Genomic DNA, 7769 nt, shown 5'->3' with positions numbered 1-7769 from the left:
GTTTGGGTCGCGACCCATGGGTTGAGAAACAATATTTTCTGTTAAAATTCGCTGTTTCGGCCGCTAACCTCATAATATGCCTTACGGCCTACGGTGACAGCAATTATTTGCACAACATTTGCTAACATGTGTTTATATATTGTAAAAAAAACTAATTTCCCAAATGATTAACTTTCTCAACTACTGTCATTTGAAGCGAATAAGTAAACTGATGTATACTTAACTATATAAAAACAAAAATATAAACATAAAACAAATACCACGTTGTTGTCAAAACTTGACATTTTTCCCATATAGTGAGTACAAATGCAACACAAAACACTTTTAGCAGTTTAGTCGCGTTTTATAAAACATTGTTGTGTGTCAGTTCTACTTTACTACAAACGTGATCTCAACTTCAAAGAATACAAAGTTACTATTGCCAGCCATGCGTATCTAATAATTGACAATTACACTGTGCTAACCAAGAGGGGTGTTACTTTTGCAACTTAACGCAGTCAAGGAAATTGCGAACTCTGCTCCTTGCATTACACATTAGTCGCTCGCCCAATACCGCTTGATTGACACTTAATTATTAGGCGAAGTTTATCGCAAGACGCGAGAGTAATTTAAAGCTATCAGTAATTGTTTCGCCACCGCTACAGGCTCCCCCAAACTTGCCACTGGCGTATGTACAATTAGGCGCAACCGTTCGCGGTAAAACGAAGAAATTAAACCTGTTTCAATTTCCCGAAATAAACGACAAAATTGAAGACGAATCAAAGCATTAGATATTGTACTCCCCTAGTCGTAAGTTTCACGAACAGGGTGCAGCAGGCAATGGTGCTATGGTCGTTTCTCGACATGCTCCTCTCTGAGAATAAACAAATCTAAACATTTTGGCGCGCCGTGCCGCATGCCGCGCGTGGCTTGACTAAGTTGTCTTGAAAATATAATAGCAAGCAGTTTACACATGGATGTTTCATTTAAAAAAAGTAAGATGTTGTCCGAACTTTAATGTATGAACTAGCTTTCTTTGAAGTGTTTGTTGTGTTTTTTCATAAAGTGTTGTTGCATACAGTGCCTACGTTTTACGAAAATTGCAGTTTTTAAGCAAAAAGCATAAACTCATAAACCTAAAATTACAAAAGAACACAGACTAATTTTCCAGCTGGCGAAAGTAATTTGCGCTGCAGCGCAGCTTGCAAACAACTTAATAACTTATTAGTACGGCCTACGGTGCGGACTACAGCGGGCAGCGAACACAATTTTATATTCACACCTTCTCCAGTTTAGATGTAAATCGCGCAGCGTGGTCAAATTGCCGCGCAGCGCCGCGTAAATAAATGTAAACACTTTGTCGCGCCGTATACCATGTGATGGATTGCAGAGCTTTATATTTTATTTTTTGTGAAATAGTAGAGTAAGAAACGAAATTGAAAGCCATAGTAATTTTTTTTTATTTTAAAAAGTGTTTTTTAGATATAAAAATTCTTTTTTCAAACTAACATGACTATTTTATCATACATCAATATTTTATGAAATATGGTAATGGGCAGCTAAAAAAGTTTAAAAAAATTTAGAACTTAAATTTAACTTCACTAAATAAAAAATGCAGTAATACGGAGTGTTTAAATTTAAAGAGGGACACCAAATCTATGGAAAATAAGCTAAAGGCAGGGCAGTTGTTTGTTTTGCCCAAGTATGGCAAGTTAAACATATGGCAGGACATGGGGGTAGTAGCTGAAACAAAGTCCCAATGTGCTGTGAATAAAATGCCGTTTACTGCTTGAAACGAATGCTTGTTTGACAGCCATGTTGATAAAAGTCTGATTATTGGATAAGATATGTGGCATTAAGTAATGTGTGAAAATTTGACTGAAAATCTTGAATATTTCGCGAGTTATGGGACTTTTTCTTTTTAGCCAAATTTGAAATATTCGACATTTGTAAATTTTTGAACAAATATTAAAAAGTTATCGCTAAATAATTGGCGGTTAAGTCACATCTCATTTTGAAGAGTAGACTCGTAGCTGACACCCTAAATAATATTTTCAAAATTTTTAGAGATTTTTTCTTGTCCTGTGTGTGTATAAATAAAGCGGAGAAGCAGACTTCATCTTGATAGTTTGATGCAATTGTGTTTCTTAATAGTTATTTAAAGTGAATAAAGGTGTATGGTCCTTAAAATGTCAGCTGTTTGTTAGTGTTAATTTGAAACAATAATGTTTTTTTTTAAATGTGTGTATTTATTTTAGGTATATATATTGCAAAAAGTGCTGCATTGCTATCTCTTGTTATATATATGTGTGATTTTATATGTGTGATTTCGTCAAATTCCAGGTCCGTCTGCAACCCTGCAGCATTTATTTTTCCCATTTACGTAACTATATTAAGGTGGATTTTCAACAATCCCCTCATAGGGGTGTCATATATCTCATCCAACCACAATACATTGCTGGAAAATATCCACCATATGCTATTTCGCCTTTTTAATTTGCATTTGGCGGCATTATTAGTTTTAAAATTGGTACTGCGCACGTCGGACTCGGGACTTGGGTAAAAACTCGGGACTCGGGTAAAGAGAAAGAAAATAAATGAAATAGGCCTTTCATGTTGTAAATTATGAAACCACACGGTATGTTAGTTAAAGTTTGATGGAAACATAGAATAAGTCCCAGAAGCAACGACACCTAACTCGAACTAAATCCAAAATGTAACGGTAAACCTAAATGGACAAAATAACGCCCAAAACTGTAAAAAACAGGGTATGTGGCGGTTAAGGGACATCTTCTTGGTATCGGCCGTTTTGGTGTCGACGTTTGGGTGCCATAGTGTTTTGGAACAGGATTGTTTACCTCTGTTTGGGGTTAGGCGCGAGTAATGGGTAGAAGTAGAATTTGGGTTACCGGTATGGTTAAAATTATTAGGGTAGTTTGTGTTGAAGTTATGTGTGGGGTTTGGGGTTAAGTAAAAGGTAGCAAAGGCCTTATTCTTGCCATTTAGGCCTTATTCGGACGAATTTAGGTCTTATTTTGATTTAAACGCTATTACGAGTATTAGGTATTAATCCTATTTTGGTCTTACTCCGAACTGATTTTTATGCCGAAGTTGCTGTTGTTTTAATTGCGGTAATATGGCGGAAGCCCCACTAGATATGTTGCAATAGTTCCTCTTTCTTTGTTAGCGAAGAGCCAACATTAACCATTGAGACTTCAATAAGGGCTACGAATCCAGTCATGTTGCTTAGTGTTTATTCATAGAAAATAGTGACTAGAGTTTATTCTAAAATTATTCGCAAATTCTACAAATAATACAGAATTTGTAACATCTTTCCCCCATTTTCTCACGGCGCACCTGGCCACCTTCCACGGCGCACCGGTGCGCCTTGAGAAACACTGTATTAAGCTATGGCCTGCGGTCCATATCTGGCCCGAATAACAATTAAATTGGCTTGAGGCTCACTTTCTATAAAACTTCTTAAAGTGAAAATAAGCCATTACGTTTTTTGCATAAATTTAAAAAAACTAGGATATTGTGTGTATTTCAGTGTCCCTTTTTAATCTGGCTAGCCACAACATTTTTTGATTTTTATGCGGCCCATGTCAAAATTTGTCATAGTCAAATAAAATTTGTCTTATTATTAGTTCAATGTTCTAACATTCAGTTTCCGGGCTTACTGTAAAAAAGTATGAGCTAGCGAGCCAGTTTTCCTAGTAGCACTAATTGTATTGAGTTCTAAGCACAATAGTGATTCATCAAAGCTGCCTACAACTAGTCCATGGACCCAAGTTTTAGAACCCCTACCTAACAGTTTACACAATATATGATTCCAATTTTAAAGTAGCCTTCTACTTTGACCTGTTCAGACTCAAATGGTTCTTAAACTGGAGTCCATGGACTAGTGAATTTAGGCTACTTTGACCTAATAAAGTTGATTTAGTAATATTTCTTCTTTTTCATTTTCTTAAGCCTTGTGTTTGGATCAACAATCTGTTTAACAAGTGAATTTTAGAATCTATTTTACTGTAATAAGGCCATGTAAAGTTTTTATTAGTTTACATCAATTCACACTATAATATTGTTAGTTAAAAACAAATTTTGCAGATTTATATAAGTATGACACATAAAAAAATCTTTCTAATACCTTTATTCTTGCATTTGGTCGTAAAAATCCAACGCAATTAAGTGGTAGCTCTGGTTTTATCTGAGATGTAATCTTAAGAGATTCAGTCATTCCATATGCTGTGTAGAAAGTAGTTTAATAAAACTAACTATATGTATGTTATAATAATGAAGTTAATGATTTTAAAGCAATGTAACACATAAAAAATAATGCACATCAGCATTGAAAAACCCTTTGTATAAAACCCAAGAAGGCTGTAAGAGGCTTAAGTATGAAGCTTTAATTAGGCAAGAAAGTACCTGCTAGTAAACTAAATGTTACTTTAAATAGTGGCGATGTAATTTAGGAAATACAATATACCAGTCACTTCTGTTGCCCGTGTTTGTTTCTTCATGGATGTTCCAACACTGGATGACAATGCAGAGCCAGCACATGAAATTTTTGTCAATAAAGAAATAGCATAATCTTTTAATTTATTGCTCTGAATCAATGATTTTAACTTTGCTGGAACAACAGGCAAATAAGATACCTATAAGAAAGTGTTAAGTATTTATTGCTTTGTAATATGGATACCAAAGCTGTGGTATTTAAAAAATTTAATTTAATTGAAACATGGTAAATATACCTTGTATTTTTGTATCGTTTCTAGAGTTGACTTTACATTAAATCTTTTGTCTATGACCTGTTTACTGCCCATCAAATAAGAGTAGAATGCTAAATCCATAAATATTGAACATGGGAAGAATATTGTAACAAACAGTGCAAACATTGACTCCACCGGATGTTCTGCAAAGATTTAACAAATATCACTGTTATACTTATAAAAACCTTAAAAAATATAACTCCAAATTTATAAAACTTTGGAATATCAACAGAACAACCTGTTGTTGTTACATATAGCATTTAGTCTTCTACATTGTTATGTGTAAAGAAAAAAGATATCAACACAAGTTCGGACATTTGTAAAAATAATATAATTTAAGAAGCTCCGAAATATTTTTTATTAACTTTATTAATACACCAACACTAGTTAAACCAACCGATCAGTATAATGTATGGATGTCATGTTATAATGTGTTAGCATGACACCCTTGTGGACCATAGTGGTTCCACTTGAAAAGGGAAGAAACACGACATCTTCTATTGGATCTGTATCCACATCATGTGGAAAGTCTGTAAAAAAGAGTTTTAAATAGTGATACACACTACTGTAATAGATAGTTATGGCAAAATCTTCAAGATCTTATTTTAAAATCACTAGCTTACATGTTCCATCTTCATTTCTGAGTAATTCAAACAGGATTGCTTGGACTCCATCTACTGTCCATATTTTCTATGTGGGTGTGAATAAAAAAACTTTTCACAAGTGTTCACAATTTGAATAAAAATCTTATCAATGTAAATAACAACCTGGATTGATGGAATGGCTTTGGCAATTTTTTGTATTTTTTCCAATTCTGACAAGTCTGTAATGACACACTTTGGGGTGCAAAGTTGGAATTGCCTTAAAGTTTCCTCTGCACAACGGTAAAATATAATTAAAAATAACTTGCCAGATGTAAAAATATACCTTACCACATATCTTTCTAATCAACATGACATGCTCTCACCATATGTATATTTCGGATTGCAAGTTGTTGTTATAACATTGCACAAAGCATTTCCAAGAAAAATAACTGGATACTCAACACAATTTGAACATGCCAATGCAACCACATTTTGTTTATGAACTGAATTTTGAGTAATTAAACTTGCAAACCTGTATGCATACTTCAAGATATCATTTCCTGTGAGCTCTTGGGAAGTTCCAACATCCATCTAAATTTAAACTATGATAAAAAGTTGTATTTTAATTTTCTATCATATGGCAACTTAAAAATTAACTGCACTATATTGATTTGAAGCAAATTTAATGTAAAGTATTAAATATTAAAGTTTTAAGAAATATACATCTTAGATAGTGTATTGGTCTGCTGGGTTTATTACTAGTTAAGCAATACCTTGTTTTTTAAGGTATGTTCTAATTAGCTATAACAGTAGCAATACTCGTAAATACCACATTATTTTTAGTTAATTTATACCTTTTAGTACAAACAGTAACGAAAAATAAACATTACATGCACTGTTCATTCATATAGGTACTGTAGCACAAATAAACAATTAAAAAAAGATTAGAAATTACGCCAGATTGTTTATTAGTACTTTGAAACTGTTGTACCTTTGCGGATATGAAAAAAACGATAGCCCTAATTTTTGTGGAAGCGGAATAACCTGACTTCAGTTTATTTAAACGAGTTGCAAGCTCCGCTTAACGCAGCAAATTCAACTTCACACTGCAATGTAAGTAACTAATACCAAGCAAATCTATCTGCAGTCAATGCAGTGACCAAGTGTTTAGCTTCTCTTTTTGTGTATTGTCATACTTCCTCTTTTTAAAGTCGAATATCGCTCGGAAGTTCGCACAGAAGATAGCAACAGTAAAAAGCGTAACATAGTCGGGACAGTGTCGGCATATTTACATTGATAAATAACAAATCGTGCGCATAAAAGGACACAATTCACAAATGTTTTGCACGGTTCGTTTTTGTGCACTCCAAAAAGTAATTGATCGCGGGAAAAAATACACGATATTCGTAGTTTAGTACTTTTTTTTTTGCTGTTAGGAAGCTCGTCTGTGCTTCGTTGCAGCCTTTTTCTTGACCAGTTGTTTCAAAGCTTCGGTGTGCTCGACTTGATGTTGGCGTTGTTTTCAGAGTTGAAGTCCGGGGAGTTCTTATCAGCATCGTTTAGAATGCTGCTTACGGCTGTTGTAGAGTGTGGATTGTTATCAGCGTTGTTGACGCCAGCGCTAGATTGGGGGGCATCTGCGTTATCGTTTGTCTCTCCGTGTGCTTTGGCTTGCTAGTGCTCTTTTTACTAGCCGAGGAAAATCTTTTTAACGTTTGGGACGTTGAATTCATTGTCGTTGAATTCATTGTCAAGATTCTCATTCCGGTTAGCAACCCAACCTTGTCCTTCCTGTGTGTCACCTTTTCAACTTTTCCATATTTTGCCAATATTTCCTCTGCTATGAGTTCACTGGGGAAAGGGATAGGCACCCAGCCAACTGCGATGTTAATCTTGTCATTTTCGTAGAGTTTAACAAATTTTACTGATTCTGCTGCGCATAGCTTTGTGTAAAGTTCCAAAACATTTTGTCTATTGGTGCAAGTTATGTCGACGTTTTGGCCTCGCATTTCGTAGTTTAGTACTTAACCACGCACTCACGTTTTCCCAGTATAGACACGTAAAAGTGTTTAGCTTCTCGCCAGGATATTTACAACGATAAGTTCCGGTCATAACAGCGCACTACAGACAAGGTGTTCACTGTTGTGGGTATACTGTAGATATGAGGTTTTTGTTCAAAACATTTTTGTAAACTTATCTCAATAAAACTTTGCAAAAATACCACACATCAATTTTGTTCTTTGTCAACAACAAAATATAATAGCGTTTGCCTCATAAAAATCAGAATATCTTGACGTCATAAAATAGGTACCCCAATCTACAAATCACACTACTAATTGTACATTTAACTTGTTTTTTTTCCACCACAGAAAGTAAATTGGCAAACAAATAGTTTTGCATGGCCTGATGGCACCCCTGGATACGCCTCAGCCCTGCG

The sequence above is a fragment of the Ascidiella aspersa genome, chromosome 4, assembly GCF_963924565.1.
Source record: "Ascidiella aspersa chromosome 4, kaAscAspe10.2, whole genome shotgun sequence".
NCBI lineage: Eukaryota > Metazoa > Chordata > Ascidiacea > Phlebobranchia > Ascidiidae > Ascidiella > Ascidiella aspersa.
Note: the sequence above shows the minus strand (reverse complement) of the source record.